Genomic DNA, 15122 nt, shown 5'->3' with positions numbered 1-15122 from the left:
CAAACCCTGCGATCCTTAGAAACATTGATGGAGTACAATGCCATTTAGATGGGGGCCTGGCTGCTAAAGATTAGAAATTCAAAGATGGGCATAGTAGGAATGTGGGTTTAGAGGCCAATATCGATTTTAACTGAAGAGGAGTTTAGGATCTAAGAAAACACAGGGGAAAGGGCTCCTTGGTGGAACTATTTTAGGGTCTCAGTAATATTAGAAATTCTGATGATTTGTGCAAAGGAGGAGAGGAAATAGGGAAGCAAGTGAAGGAGGCAGGGAAAAAGAAAAATTGAAAAGTAAGGGGGTGGGGCGCCTGGGTGGCTCAGTCGTTAAGTGTCTGCCTTCGGCTCAGGTCATGGTCCCAGGGTCCTGGGATCGAGCCCCATGTTGAGCTCCCTGCTCGGCGGGAAGCTTGCTTCTCCCTCTCCCATTCCCCTGCTTGTGTTCCCTCTCTCTCTCTGTCAAATAAATAAATAAAATCTTTTTAAAATAAAATAAAAAGTAAGGAAGAGGTTAAAATGAAGTCAGATCACAGCAGGTGTTGGTGAAGATGTGGAGAAACGGGAATTCTTATGCACTGCTGGTGGAAGTATAAAATGATGCAGTAATTTTAGAAAACAATCTGGCAATTTCTCAAACACCCAGTTACCATATGACCCAGTTCCACTCCTGGGTATGTAATCAAGGGAACTGAAAGCTTATGTCTATGCAAAAACTTGTACATGAGTGTTTATAGCAACATTGTTCATAATAGCCAGAAGGTAGAAACAACTCAAACCTCCTTCATCAGATGAATGGATAAATAAAATGAAGTATATTCATACAATGGAATTCATTTTCCCAAAGACCTACAGATGGCCAACAGGTAGGTACATGAAAAGACGCTCAACAGCATTAATCATCAGGGGAATGCAAATCGAAACCACAATGAGATATCATCTCGCACCTGTCAGAATGGCTATAAGATGCTGGCGAAAGACCAGAAATAACAAACATTGGCAAGGAGGTGTAGAAAAGAGAACCCTTGTGCCCCATTGGTGGGAATGTCAATGCAGCCACTATGAAAAACACTGTGCACTATGGAGGTTTCTCACAATATTAAAACTAGAACTACCATATGATCTAGCAGCTCCACATCTGGGTTTTTGTCAGAAGAAAACAAAAACACTAAATTTGAAAAGTTATACGTTCATATTCATTGCAGTATTAGTTACAGTAGCCAGGATGTGGAAACAACCTAAGCATCCACAGATGGATGAATGGATAAAGAAATTGTGGTATATGCAATGGAATGTTATTCAGCCATAAAAAGAATGGATTCTTGCCATTTGCTACAGCACAGATGGACCTTGAGGGCGTTATGCTAAGTGAAATCAAATACTGTATGATCTCTCTTCTATGTGGAATTTCAAACAGCAGCAACGACAAAAAGCCAGGCTCATGGATACTGAGAACAGATTGGTGGTGGTTGCCAGAGGCAGGCGTGGAGAGTAGGAGAAATGAGAGGAAAGGGGTCAAAAGATGAAGAAGAAGAAGAGGGAGGGGGAGAAGGAGGAGGAGGAGGAGGAGGAGGAGGAGAAGGAGAAGAAGAAGAAGAAGAAGAAGAAGAAGAAGAAGAAGAAGAAGAAGAAGAAGAAGAAGAAGAAGAAAAGAAGAAGAAGAAGAAGAGAAAGTTGCCTTCCTGATTAAAGAACAAAACCCCCAAACAAACAAACAAACCCTTTAAAATGGGATGCACTGGTCAACTCAAGTGTGTTCCATCCATATAATGAAATGCTATGTAATGGCATTCAGGAGGGAGGACAAAAACAGAAAAAGGAAGGATTTTTTTTTTTAAGATTTTATTTATTTAGGGGCGCCTGGGTGGCTCAGTCGTTAAGTGTCTACCTTCGGCTCCGGTCATGATCCCAGGGTCCTGGGATCGAGCCCCGCATGGACTCCCTGCTCAGCGGGGAGCCTGCTTCTCCCTATCCCACTCCCCCTCCTTGTGCTCTCTATCTGTCAAATAGATGAATAAGGCTTAAAAAAAAAAGATTTTATTTATTTATTTATTTATCTATCTATCTATTTTGAGAGAGAGAGTCTGGGTGGGGGCGAGGGGCAGAGAGGGAGGGAGAGGAAAAGGGAAAGAATCTCAAGCAGACTCCGTGCTGAGCTCGGAGCCTGTCTCGTGAGCCTGAGATCATGACCTGAGCCAAAACCAAGAGTTGGGCGCTCAACCGACTGAGCCACCCAGGTGCCCCGAGGAAGGCTTTTTATACTGATGCTAAATGTTTTCCAAGATATAAACAAAAATTAATTGATTAAACAATAAAATATGATCTATTGGGGTGATACATCTCTAAGACATTAATATAATACCTATGCATGTAGACATGTGGGGAAATGTTAAAATGAGAACATGTAGGGGGCGCCTGGGTGGTTCAGTCGGTTAAGCATCTGCCTCCTGCTCAGGGTCCTGGGATCAAGTCCGGAGAAGCTTGCTTCTCCCTCTGCCGCTCCCCCTGCTCATGCTCTCTCTCTCTCTCTCTCTCTCTCTCTCAAATAAATAAATAAATAGTCTTAAAAAAAATGAGCATGTATGTAGAATCCTAAGGAAATCTACAAGAAAGCTATTAGAACTAATGAGTTCCAGGTGCAAGATTCAGGATCAAACACAGAGAAACAATGGGATTTCTATGCACTGGCAACAGACAATTACAAATAAACGGTTTTTAAAATGCCCTTTGTGGTAATATTAAAATAAAAAAAATATTTAGGGGTAATTCTAACAAATTGAGTGCAAAGACTGAATACTGAAAACTACAAAATATTTCCAAGAAAAATCATAGAGACCTAAAAAAATGGTTAGACATACCGTGTTTATCATAAAACACTCAATATTGGGGCGCCTGGGTGGCTCAGTCAGTTGTCTGCCTTCCGCTCAGGTCATGATCCCGGGGTCCTGGGATTGAGCCCCATGTCAGCATGCCTGCTCAGTGGGGAGCCTGCTTCTCCCTCCCTCTGCCCCTCACCCTGCTCGTGCTCTCTCTCTCTCTCTCTCTCTCGCAAATAAATAAATAAAATCTTTAAAAAAAATAAATAAAACACTCAGCATTGTTACAATGTCAATTCTCCCCCCAAATCACCTATAGATTTAACACAGTCTCAGTCACTATCTCAGTAGGTTGTATTTTGTTTTTTGTTTTGTTTTGTTTTGATAGAAATTGACAGGCTGATTCTAAAATTTGTAGAGGAATACAAAGAACCTAGATTAACCAAAACAACCTGAAGAAAGAACAAAAATGGAGAACTTCACCTGATTTCAAGATTTACTGTAAGGCTACAGTAATTAAGACAATGTGGTGTTCATATAAAGATAAGCATGTGGATGGAACAGAATTGAGAGTCCAGAAATAGACTTATAAAGGGTCAATTCATTTTTTTTAAGATTTTTTATTTATTTATTTGACAGAGAGAGACACAGTGAGAGAGGGAACACAAGCAGGGGCAGTGGGAGGGGGAGAAGCAGGCTTCCCATGGAGCAGGGAGCCTGACTCGGGGCTCGATCCCAGGACTCTGGGATCATGACCTGAACCGAGGGCAGACGCTTAACGACTGAGCCACCCAGGTTCCCCAAGGGTCACTTCATTTTTGACAAAGGAGAAAAGGATAATCTTTTTAACATTGTTGCCAGAGGGGCACCAGGCTGGCTCAGTTGGTGGAGCATGTGACTCCTCATCTTGGGGTTGTGAGTTCGAGCCCCATGTTGGGTATAGATATTACTTGAAAATAAAATCTCAAGAAACAAACAAAGAACAGTGTTGCTAGAATAATAGCCTATCCATTGGAAAAACGTGAACTCAATTCTAACCTCACACTGTAAGCCACAATTAACTCAAAATGGATCATAAACCTCAATGTTAAAGGTAAAAAATTATAAAACTTGTGAAAGAAACGAGAAAATCTTTGTGATTTTGGTTTAGGCAAAGATTTATTAGGGCACAAAAGCATGAACCATAAAAGAAAAACTTTATAAACTGGACTTTATATTAAAAACAAAAACTTAGGCCCTTTGAAAGACAATGTTTAGAAAATGTAAAGGCAAGACATACTTAGGAGAAAATCTTTGCAAAACATACTGAATGGAAGGCTTGTATCTAGGATACATAAAGACCCCTTACATCTCAATGATAACAAAACACACAACTTCCTAACAAAATAGGCAAAAATATTGAACAAATAGATCATCAAAGAAGACATATGATTAACAAACACATAGGCACTTGAAAGATGCTTAACATCACTGATCATCAGGAAGATGTAAAAATAGAACCATGATGAGATACCAGTATATACTACCAGGATAGCTCAAATTAAAAGAAACAGAAAACAAACAAAAAGCCTCACCGGGGGTGGGGGGCCGCCTGGGTGGCTCTGTCGGTTAAGCATCTGCCTTCCACTCAAGTCATGATCCCAGGGTCCTGGGACTGAGCCCCACATTGGGCTCTGCGCTCAGCAGGGAATCTGCTTCTCCCTCTCCCCCCCCCCCCGCCCCGCCTCGTGCTTTCCCTCTCGCTCTGTCTTTCTCAAAGGGATAAATAAAAATCTTTAAAAATACCCTGAAACAAATAATACATTATATGTTAATAAAAAGAAAAAGAAAAAAGAAATTAAAAATATAAAAATAAAATTCTTACTGCTGATTCAATAATAATAATAGTACTATTTTTATTTTTAATGCTTCCTATTTTGAGAGGTGGTAATTGAACCAATCTCTTAGTCTTCTACTGAGCATTAAAAAAATTCAAATTCCTGGTGGCACCTGGGTGGCTCATCGTTAAGCATCTGCCTTAGGCTCAGGTCATGATCCCAGGATCCTGGGATCGAGCCCCGCATCGGCTCCCTGCTCCCTGGGAAGTCTGCTTCTCCCTCCCCCGTTCCCCCTGCTTCTGTTCCCTCTCTCGCTGTGTCTCTCTCAGTCAAATAAATAAACAAAATCTTTTAAAAAACAAAACAAAAATTCAAATTCCCTTTTGAAAAAAAATCTTAAAAAATAAAAATAAATTTTAAAAAAGCCCACTGGGTAACAACAAATATTGACAAGGATGTAAGGCTACAGTTCTCATACATTGCTGATGACAACACAAAATGATACAGCTCTTCTGGAAAACAGTTTGGCAATTTCTTGTAAAGTTAAATGCACGTCTACCATAAAACCAAGCAATCTCTCCTAGGTATTTACTCAAGAGAAATGTAGACATATATCCTGTGTTGGTCTGTTCCAGTTGCCATAACAAAATGCCATAATTTGAGTGGCTTCAATTTTTATTTTCTGACAGCTCCAGAGGCCAGAAGTCCAAGATCAAGGTGTCATTGGGATCGGTGTCTGGTGAGAGCTCTCTTCTGGGCTTGCACATGGCACTTTTTTTTTTAATGTTTTATTTATTTATTCATGAGAGTCAGAGAGAGAGAGAGAGAGAGAGAGAGGCAGAGGCAGAGGGAGAAGCAGGCTTCCCGCTGAGCAGGGAGCCCGATGCGGGACTCGATCCCAGGACCCTGGGATCATGACCTGAGCGGAAGGCAGACGCTTAACCATCTGAGCCACCCAGGTGCCTGGCACTTTTTTTTTTTTTTTAAGATTTTATTTATTTATTTGAGAGAGAGAGCATGGGGGGGAGGGCAGAGGGGGAGGCAGAAGCAGACTCCCTGCTGAGCAGATGGCCGGGCTCCATCACAGGACCATGACCTGAGTTACCCAGGTGCCCACATGGCCACTTTCTTACTCTATCCTCACGTGGCCTCTTTTCTGTGTGTGTGCTGTCTTAATGGGTGTCATGTGTTAATTTTTTTTCACTTTTCTATTTCATTTGAAAACAATGTAATGAACCTATATAATTTTTATCCCCCCCAAATCTCATATTAAGAATAAAACAAATCCAGGGTCACCTGGGTGGCTCAGTTGGTGAAGCGTCTGCCTTCAGCTCAGGTCATGATCTCGGGGTCCTGGGATTGAGTCCCACTTCGGGCTCCTTGCTCAGCAGAGAGTCAGCTTCTCCCTCTGTCTGCCGCTCCTGCTTGTGCTCTCTCTCTCTCTCTCTCTCTCTCTGATAAATAAAATCTTAAATAAAAATAAATCCAATTTAACATAACATCACTTTAAAAAATGGATTTTTCTCAGCCTATCTTTTTCAGCTGTATTGAGATATAATTGATAACATCGCCTTTATATTATTCATATTGATTGATTCATTTTTGGGCGTTTCACTTAGTATTTATGGAAGGTCAGGCCTGGTTTTAGGAATATAGCAGTGAACACAGCAAAGCTCCTCCACTCACGGAGTCTTCTTTCTAGTGAGCAGGAGACGAGGATCTTAGATTGCTGCACAACAAATCAAGCAAATAATACTAATGCTACAATAATAGCCACAAAACAAAGGAAAATTAAAATCTGTGGACAATTCTTTTAAATATCAATCTCTCTTTTCTGTCAGTATTTGCAACCTCTGCCTCATGGGATATTCCCTAGAGCAGAAGGAGGTGCAAAGTCGAAGAGCTGAGTCCTAGGCCCAGGCCCAGGTCCATAGACCTGAGCGAATTCCTAACCTTGCTGAGCCTTACTCTCCTCCCGGTAAAGGGTGATGGCTCAGTCTCAGAGCAGGCGGTGAGGCTCTTCCCAATGTGGGCGCCCTCCGTCGTTTTGTACACGTAAGTCTCGGTCCACAAATAATCTCTTCAGGCAACTCTTTTTATTTGAAATGGAAATTCTCTTTCTTTTTATCTCCCCCAACCCCCCACCTTTGCCTCAAGATTCCACATACTGCTATTAAGAGACGAACATATTAGCACATACTATCATGTAGCAAATAAGTTTTAAAAAACTAATTACTCAAATTAGTCCTAGTAAATAAAACCGCGATGCCTTGGGGCACCGGGAAGAGTTGCGTGTCCTGGGAAGGGTTTCCAGAACAACCTGGTCCTAGGCGCTTGGTGCTTAAAACAAAACCAAAACAGTACAGAAAGGACCCTCAAGACAAACAGTCTGCAGTTTTGCCCTGGGCTTGTAATTAATTCACTGTCTGGAGAACAGCACAGACTATGTGGGTGAGCAGGCGAGGAATATTGATTTCTCAGCAAGCACTAACTGATGAGCAAAAAAACAAAACAAAACAAAACAAAACAAAAAAAAAACACCGGAAAAGATGAACTCTGCTAGAACCTAATGTGTCCTGCACCTGTCACGAGTTCCCTCCGGGAAAGGCGCACCCGGCGGCACGGAGCCCGGCTGCTGGGTAAGAAATGCTCGCAGCTCAGGTGGAGGATTCGGCTGGGACGGTCCCGTGCCCAGACTGAGGTCAAACTGGGGGAAGGGAGGGCGAGTGGTACAAGTTAAACGGGGAGGAAAGTCTTAAAGCAACTGATGGAGGGAACCTCAAGTAGGAGAAAACCGGGTGATGCCTGAGCCTCAGGCTCCTCCCGGGGCGTTAAGGCTGCGCCTCGTTGTGCTGTAGTTCCTGAGACGCACAGAAGGAGGTGCTGTTCCTGTATTCTTCCTGCTTCCCCGCGCCCCCAGCCCCCCATGAAGCTCCAGGTGATAGGAATTACCATTTAGATTTCAGTTCACAAGTTTTTTTTTTTAAAAAAACGTACATTTTACTTTACTTTTTAAAAGATTTTTAAAATTTATTTGAGAGAGAGAGCGCGCAAGGGGCGGGGGGGGGGGACGGGGGAGGGGCAGAGGGAGAAGCCGACTCCCCGCTGAGCAGGGAACCCCACCTGGGGCTCCATCCCAGGACCCCGAGATCATGACCTGAGCTGAAGGCAGATGCTCAACCTAATGGGCCATCCAGACACCCCTATTTTATTTTATTTTTAAGGTAATCTCCCCCATCAATGTGGGGCTGGAAGTCATGACCGCCAGCTCCAGAGTGTCACGCTCTACCGGCTGAACCAGCCAGGCGCCCCTCACTTTACGGTTTTGAGAGCACTTTTCCGTTTTATCCTTACAACTAGGGAAGGGTTGGAGGGCAGGTCCGATCATCCCCATTTTACAGAGAGAAAACTGAGAGGCAGCCAGTTTAAGTGATATACTCCCTATCGGCCAAGTAGGCAGCAGAGCAATTTTTTTGGACTCCTGACTCAGTGCTCTCTCCACACTGCTGTCTAGAGTAAAGTAGGGTTATCAGGTACAACTGAGGAATGGAAAAAGACCCCAGAGCTCCCTGAACACTCCTGTGGGTCCCTTTCCACACAGCGAATGGCCTTGGGAATACTGCTGTTCTTGGGATGTTTGGAGGACAAGTTGGGACCACTTGGGTTTCAAACATATAATTAAATTTAGCTTTGTTGGGTCACTCTGTGGTCAGGGCCATGAGCTGAGCTTGGCCAAGGGGAAGGAAAGGCATAAGCAGAAGTGGGTTGGGCACCTGCCACTCTTCCGGCTCAGTACCTCTCTTCTCGCGGACAGGAAGACACCCAAAGTCACCCCTCGGCGGCTACAAGTTGGGAAACCTCTATGATGATTGCTCTTAACAAAGGCTGAGGGTGGCTCAAGTCAGTTAAGCGTCTGCCTTCGGCTCAGGTCATGATCTCAGTGTCCTGGGGTCGAGTCCCGCGTCAGGCTCCCTGCTCAGCACAGACTCTGCTTGTCTCCATCTTTCTGCCTCTCTCCCCCACTCGTGCACTCTCTCTCAAATAAATAAATAAAATCTAAAACCAAACAAAAACAAACAAAGGCTGAGAAAGCCTGGTGTCCTGTCAGAGATCTAGGGTCCCCAGGCAGCTCATGCTGCTAGTTCGAGATGTTTAGTAGGGAGACATCAGAGTCTTTGAATAAGTGTAAAAAAATTTGCCAGAAAATGTTTTCTTCTATCAGTGTATTTGCAGTTGTTGCAATAATGCTCTGTAACAACACCATTCGCAGCTCAGTGACACATAGCGAACATTGATTTTCTTGCTCACGAGCCTGTGGGTTGACTGCCCCCCAACCCCCTAAGCTGAGGCTGCAGGTCTAAGCCAGGGCTGCTCTGTGGTCTTCATCATTCCAGGCCCAGTGGCCACCGAGGTCGTGACTGCTGAATGGCACATGCACAAAAGAGCAAAGCAAATCTCACGGGCACATTTAAAGCCTCTGCTTGGGCCCAGTGTCACTCATGCTGCTTTGGCCAGAGCAGGCATGGATGCCGAACAGGGAAACACACTCTGTGCTAGGGGGAGGTCCTGTGAAGTCGTTCAGCAAAGGACATGGATGTACAATTCTAAACTTTTTTTTTTTTTTAATTTTTTGAGAGAGAGAGACAGAGAGAGTGCTGGGGATGAGGGGCAGAGGGAGAGAGAGAATCTTAACCAGGCTCCACACTCAGTGCAGAACCCAGCGTAGGGCTCAATCTCACGACTCCTGAGCCAAAATCAAGAGTCAGAGGCTTAACCGACTGAGCCACCCAGGCGCCCCTGGATATACAATTCTGAAACAGAGAGCGCAGCATTGGGAGCAATGGCTCAGTGTACCCCAATCAGTTGGTCATCTGACAGTAAATAAGAACACCGGTTGAGTCTCACTATGTGCTAGGCACTTTTGTTAAATACCTTGCATGTGTTAATACATGTAACCATCACAACAACTCTATGAGGTAGATACTGTTACGGTCCCTACCTTACAGATGAAACACATCCAAGGCACAGTGGGGTTAGGGAGGGATTAAGAAATCCACCGTAAGTGGCAGAGGAGGGCAGGGATAATTACACTATAACGAACACTCTTCGTGCCCTCCCTCCCTTTTGTGTCTCTCCTATTCCTTCCCACCCCACCCTCCCCAACCCTGCCTCGGGCTCTGTGTACTTTGTCTTTGGAAACGATGCCATCGGGTCTTCCAAGCCAAACCCTTAGCATCATCCTTAGGTCCTCTTACTTGCCCCCCGCCCAGTGTATTGGTCTTTAGGTTCTACTGTTTGGACACCCTTAGCTCTTCCTGTGTCTGCTTCCTCCTCTTTGCCCCGTGCCAGAGCCTCCACGCAGAGACCCGCCACTTCTTGCCTGATGCGTCCCCTCCTTTGGTCCTGCACCTTAGGCATTGCTCCCAGAAGGGCTTTCCTATAACTCAGTTCTGGCCTCATCATTCTCCTGCTTAGACAGTGTCTGCATTCCCCGGAGCTTTGAGGATAAAGTGAGATTTTAGTATTCCAGGTCCTTCCTTTCTGACTGTCCACCACACTTGGCTCCAGCTTCCCACACAACCTGTGAGCAGTTTTATGCGCTCTTGCCTCTGTGTATGCCACACCCTCTGTCTGGATCCTCTGTTCCCCTCTTCATCTTGTCAACTTCTATTTGTCTAGAGCCCTACCTTCTGGGAAGCTTTTTCCAGTCTCTTCCCCGGTCTGATTAGATGTCCCTTCTCTGTGTCCCCAGTAGACTCTGTCTATACTTTGTGGCATTTACCAAATTACATTGTAAGAGTGAATTGCACTATCACTTCTCCATCATTAGTTTTTCTCAAAATGCGATTCATGGACTCCCTGCTTCAGAATCACCCGGGAAGTTTGTTTAAAATAAAGCCTCCTGGGACCTACCTTAGACCCACCAACTCAGAATTGTTGCAGGGCAAAGCCTATAGGAGTCTCCATTTGAAAGATTCCGCAAGGGGCGCCTCGGTGGTTCAATCAGTTAAGTGTCTTGACTTTGGCTCAGGTCATGATCTCGGGGTCCCGGGATTGAGCCCCAGGTGGGGCTCCTGGCTCCTGGCTCAGTGGGGAATCTGTTTCTCCCTCTCCCTCTGCCCCTCCCCCTGCCCGTGCTCTCACTGTCATAAATAAATAAACAAACAAATATATATATTCCCCGAGATGATTCTGACTTGTGCCAAGTTTAACCACCACACTAGACAGGAGAATGCCACGCTTTCATGTAGGTCTGCTAGTGCTCTGCAATGATGAGAGGAGCTGCACGGGTCCGGGATGCCAGCAGATGGCGCTGTGTCAACGTAAATGCTTTCGCGTGAGTGGGAGGAGGAAGACGGGAAGTTTTGTTTTACTGGAATTCGAGCCTCAAGTGCTGCGTAATTGAATTTATTATTTGTTTTCCTGGCTCAATTTGCCTATCATTGTCCCACTTGCATGAATAAATTGATTTCTGACGGGATGAGGACTTGGATAAGCAAAGGGGAAAGAGGCTGGTCACAGCGGAGGTCTGAGCTGGCAATGCAGACGGAACGATATTCCTGATTACCCTCCTTTCCATCCCCAGTGATGGAAAGCTGCTGCTAGGGAGCACTGAGTGTTGTGAAATTACCCAAAGCATTCAAAAGAATATGCCATTTCAGCAAGAGGGTGGAGCCGTCCTGTAATTTCTGGTAGTCCTTCCCGGTTTTCTTTACGGACTGTCACATACCTGTATGGTCAAGCTTTTATTTTAAGTAGGCTCCACACCCAGCAAGGGAGCCCGACGGGGCCTTGAACTCAGACCCTGAGATCAAGACCTGAGCTGAGATCAAGAGTCAGACGCTTAACCCACTGAGCCACCCAGGTACCCCCATGGTTAACCTTTTCAAAATCGCTTCCCTCACAATCCAAAGTCTGAAAGCCTGAGTCTTTCTCCTGAGCTGAGTACGTCTTTCTCCCAAGGGACAGGGGCCCCACGGACAACCCTTCCTCCCCCTTCCAGCCTCCCTCTTGCCCCCCAGGGGCATCCATGTGCAAATAACTGATAGGGCTGGCATGGGGCCAGGGAAGACTATCAGGGAAGGCCAGAGCTAGGGGCTGAGCTGTTTTCCTTTGCAGGGAGCCAGGGGTGGGGTTCGCTGCCTTTTCAGCTCTAGGCAAACGAAGGAGAGAGTGGCGAGCACAAAGGGGCATGGTCTCAATCTTATTGGGAAGGCACAATTTATTTAGTTTTAATTTTAATTTTATTTTAATTAGTCTCCATGCCCAACGTGGGGCTTGAACTCACGGCCCCAAGATTAAGAGTCGCCTGCTCTACCAACTGAGCCAGTCACGTGCCCAGGGAAGGCACAATTTAAAGGCATCACACAAATTAAGGACAATAACTACCAAGTAGAAATAAGTACTGAGTTTTTAAAAATTTTTTATTGTTATGTTAATCACCATACACTACATCCGGCTGGGTGGCTCCCTGCCCCACTCCACGCAGTGTTTTTGGTGTAGTGTTCCATGATTCAGTGCTGAGTTTTAAGTTCTGAACGACCCAGTATAAACTAGATGGAAGTGCTTCAAAGGAATGCGAGAAAATGCAATTCTCCTTTTCCTTTCTTTTCATCCTTGAACAGTCAAGTTCAAAAGTCATTAAGTGGGAGGCCAAGCGAGGTTAGGACTTCATGGCCTGCTCCTGGTCACAACGGCAGGCAAGGGCATCCTCCCAGGCCTCCCACATGAGTCCGATGGTTCTCTTGATAAGGGGTTACCTCCACGGCTACCTCTAGATGGAGTCAGTGGCCCGGAGGCTGGGGAGCACCGAGCAGGTGTGTGTCAGGTGGCCAGTATTAATGTTCCTGTCTTTGTCTGATGTTCCCTCCTCCAGCCTGGGAAGAAGGGCTGCTCTGGCCATGAAGGAGCTGTCCCCTGGACAGAGAACCGAGCCTGCCCCACCTACAGGCAACACCCGTGATCTCTGAGCAGACTGAACACTGGGCCTCAGAGAACACAGTTTGCACATTCTGGGCAGCCGAAATGGTAAGGCCAGCAGGTGTAGCAGTAATGTCTCTCTCCAGGAAGTTAAGGGCCTCACCCTGATGGCCGGGGTGAGAGCAGCCAGCCAGGAGCAGGTTCCGCAGGCCACACAACCTGTGTTCCTGCCAGGGAGGCAGATCTGGTTCAGCTTGTCCAGGGAGGTCTGCGTGGAGTGGGGCAGGGAGCCATCCAACCGGAAGTCCTGCACCCATGGGACAGGCTTTGGCCCACAAGGCTGGACTAGACAGGATGCCAGGACGCAGTCCCAGGATGGCCGTGACCAGACTTTGCCTTTCTCTGCTTGTAGCAGGTAGAGCACCCCCTCCAGATCAGAGAGAGGCAGATCTACGTTCTCCTGATTGAAAGGAAATTGTGGAAGGATGGGAGGGAGGAGATCCCCTTCTGATCCCCTGCTTTCTATTCTACAGATAATCTAAAGAAGGTGCCACTGCTCGATGGGAGAGTCCTCAGAAGAAGTCCCCTTCTCTCCGTCTCTCCTGCTCAAGCCCCAGGGGAGAGGAGGTGGTTAGGAGCAGGTGCTGCTGGGGGAGAATTGTGGCTAGACTCTTCCTCCCCTGGAGGCGGTAGAATATGACTCAACAGACCAAGGTCAAAGCTGTTCTGGGCAGGATCCCCAGCTGGGATGACCACTGTGTGACCACTGGCTGCCCAAAGCATCGGATTCTCTCTGGGACAGCTGGGTTTAAGGTCATGCGAGCCTGCTCTCCAGCGGCTGTTACTATGGTGATTCCAGGGCTGGTTGCTCTTCCTTCTTAGATGGTTGGTTAGGTCCACCATGGAACTCTTGCTTTCAATTCCCAGATCTACTTTTGTCTCATATTCCTCATCTCAGAACTGGAACTTCCCATCTACCCAATTGTTTATTTTTTTTATTATTTTTTTTCTTTTATTAAAGATTTTATTTATTTATTTGAGAGAGAGAATGAGAGAGAGAGAGAGCATGAGAGGGGAGAGGGTCAGAGGGAGAAGCAGACTCCCCGCCGCGCAGGGAGCCCGATGCGGGACCCGATCCCGGGACTCCAGGATCACGACCCGAGCCGAAGGCAGTCGCCCAACCAACTGAGCCACCCAGGCGCCCTACCCAATTGTTTAAACCAGAAAGCTGGATGTGATCTTCGTTTCAGCCCTCCCCCTTCCCCTTTGTGTCTCCTCTCTTCACCGCCACCACGATAGTCCAAACCATCATCATCGGCTGCCCAACAGGAGCCTCTTTATTGATCTCCCCATTTCCTCTTTCACCGCCCCCACCCCCACCAATTTACACATCTCCTAGCACCCAGTAACCATCCCCCCACCGTGGTTCTTGGGCACAGCACGGTGGTCATTTCCTTCGGCACTTGGCACAAGTCATACGTTTATTTTGTTGTTCACTTTGTTATCTGTCTCCCCCACTAGACTGTGGCACCGTGGGGCAGGGGAGCTGGTCAGTGCATCATTGTATCCTTCCTGCCAGCACGGTGCCTGGCACAGAGTAGATAATAATTTTTAGATGAGTGGCATTAGGCCAAAGAGCTTAGATTTGCAAGGAGGAGTTTCACACATTCTGGAAAAAGGACTGATAAAGCGTAAAGACACATTAGAACATTAGAGGGAATGATGGAGGCAGCTGGATGGACGTCAATGGATCTTCCTTACTAACAGCCTGCCAGTTGATGGGGCCTAAGGTAACGGGATGAAATGCAAGAGGAAAGGATGGAATCCTAGAGAGAGTTTAAAGGAGGAATTCCTATCTCCCAAAATATGTTGGGAAGGAGAGAGTCACTGATGTTGTAAGTCTGGTGAGCCAGAAAAACAGCGTTACTTCATCTCTTTGAAAAAAGAATAGCATGACTAGGGAAAACCTCAGTTTTCAGGCATGTTGAGTTTGAAATGACTCTAAATATTTCCTGCGGGCCACGGGAGAACAGCCACACTCTTCGACTTCTTTGAAAAACCTCTCTGGCAACGTGGTCAGCCATGACATAGTCATCAGGTTTATGATTCTTGATTTCCTTACGCGGAAAGTCAAGGAATTGAAATAAATTCTATAGTTGTAGCAGAAAGGAGAGAGTTAAAGCTTCGAAATACTAAACCCTGTTACATATTAAGGACACAGACAAGTGCTCGCTTCGGCAGCACATATACTAAAATTGGAACGATATGGAGAAGATTAGCATGGCCCCTGCGCAAGGATGACATGCAAATTCGTAAGGACACAGACAAAGAGTTTTGAGCCATAATTTTGTTACATCAGGCATGACCACCAAGAGCTTTGCCATTATCTATTGGATATGCAATGATTTCATTGTATGAGTACCTGTCATAACTAATTAACTGCGTGTAATGTATATTTTTCCGTGTTTTCCAAATTTTCTATGACAGCATGTGGTATTTTTATAAATCAGGAAAAATATGGGATACTTTTTTTAAACAAAAATATAAAGACTCACTGTGTCAATTTCTGAATGAAT

General features: G+C 45.8%; 1 non-coding gene across 1 annotated transcript; it reads left to right on the top strand.

The window, feature by feature from the left end:
- Positions 1 to 14771: 14771 nt before the first annotated feature.
- Positions 14772 to 14882, top strand: LOC114219822 (U6 spliceosomal RNA). The gene has a single exon (XR_003611468.1). It is a non-coding gene; the product is annotated as a U6 spliceosomal RNA (small nuclear RNA).
- The last annotated feature ends 240 nt before the right edge of the window (positions 14883 to 15122 follow it).

This window comes from Eumetopias jubatus, unplaced genomic scaffold (genome assembly GCF_037043125.1).
Source record: "Eumetopias jubatus isolate StellerSeaLion01/CBP00866 unplaced genomic scaffold, mEumJub1_p1.0 scaffold_15, whole genome shotgun sequence".
Taxonomy (NCBI): domain Eukaryota; kingdom Metazoa; phylum Chordata; class Mammalia; order Carnivora; family Otariidae; genus Eumetopias; species Eumetopias jubatus.
The sequence above is the reverse complement of the archived record's forward strand: the minus strand, read 5'-3'. Positions and strand labels throughout refer to the sequence as shown.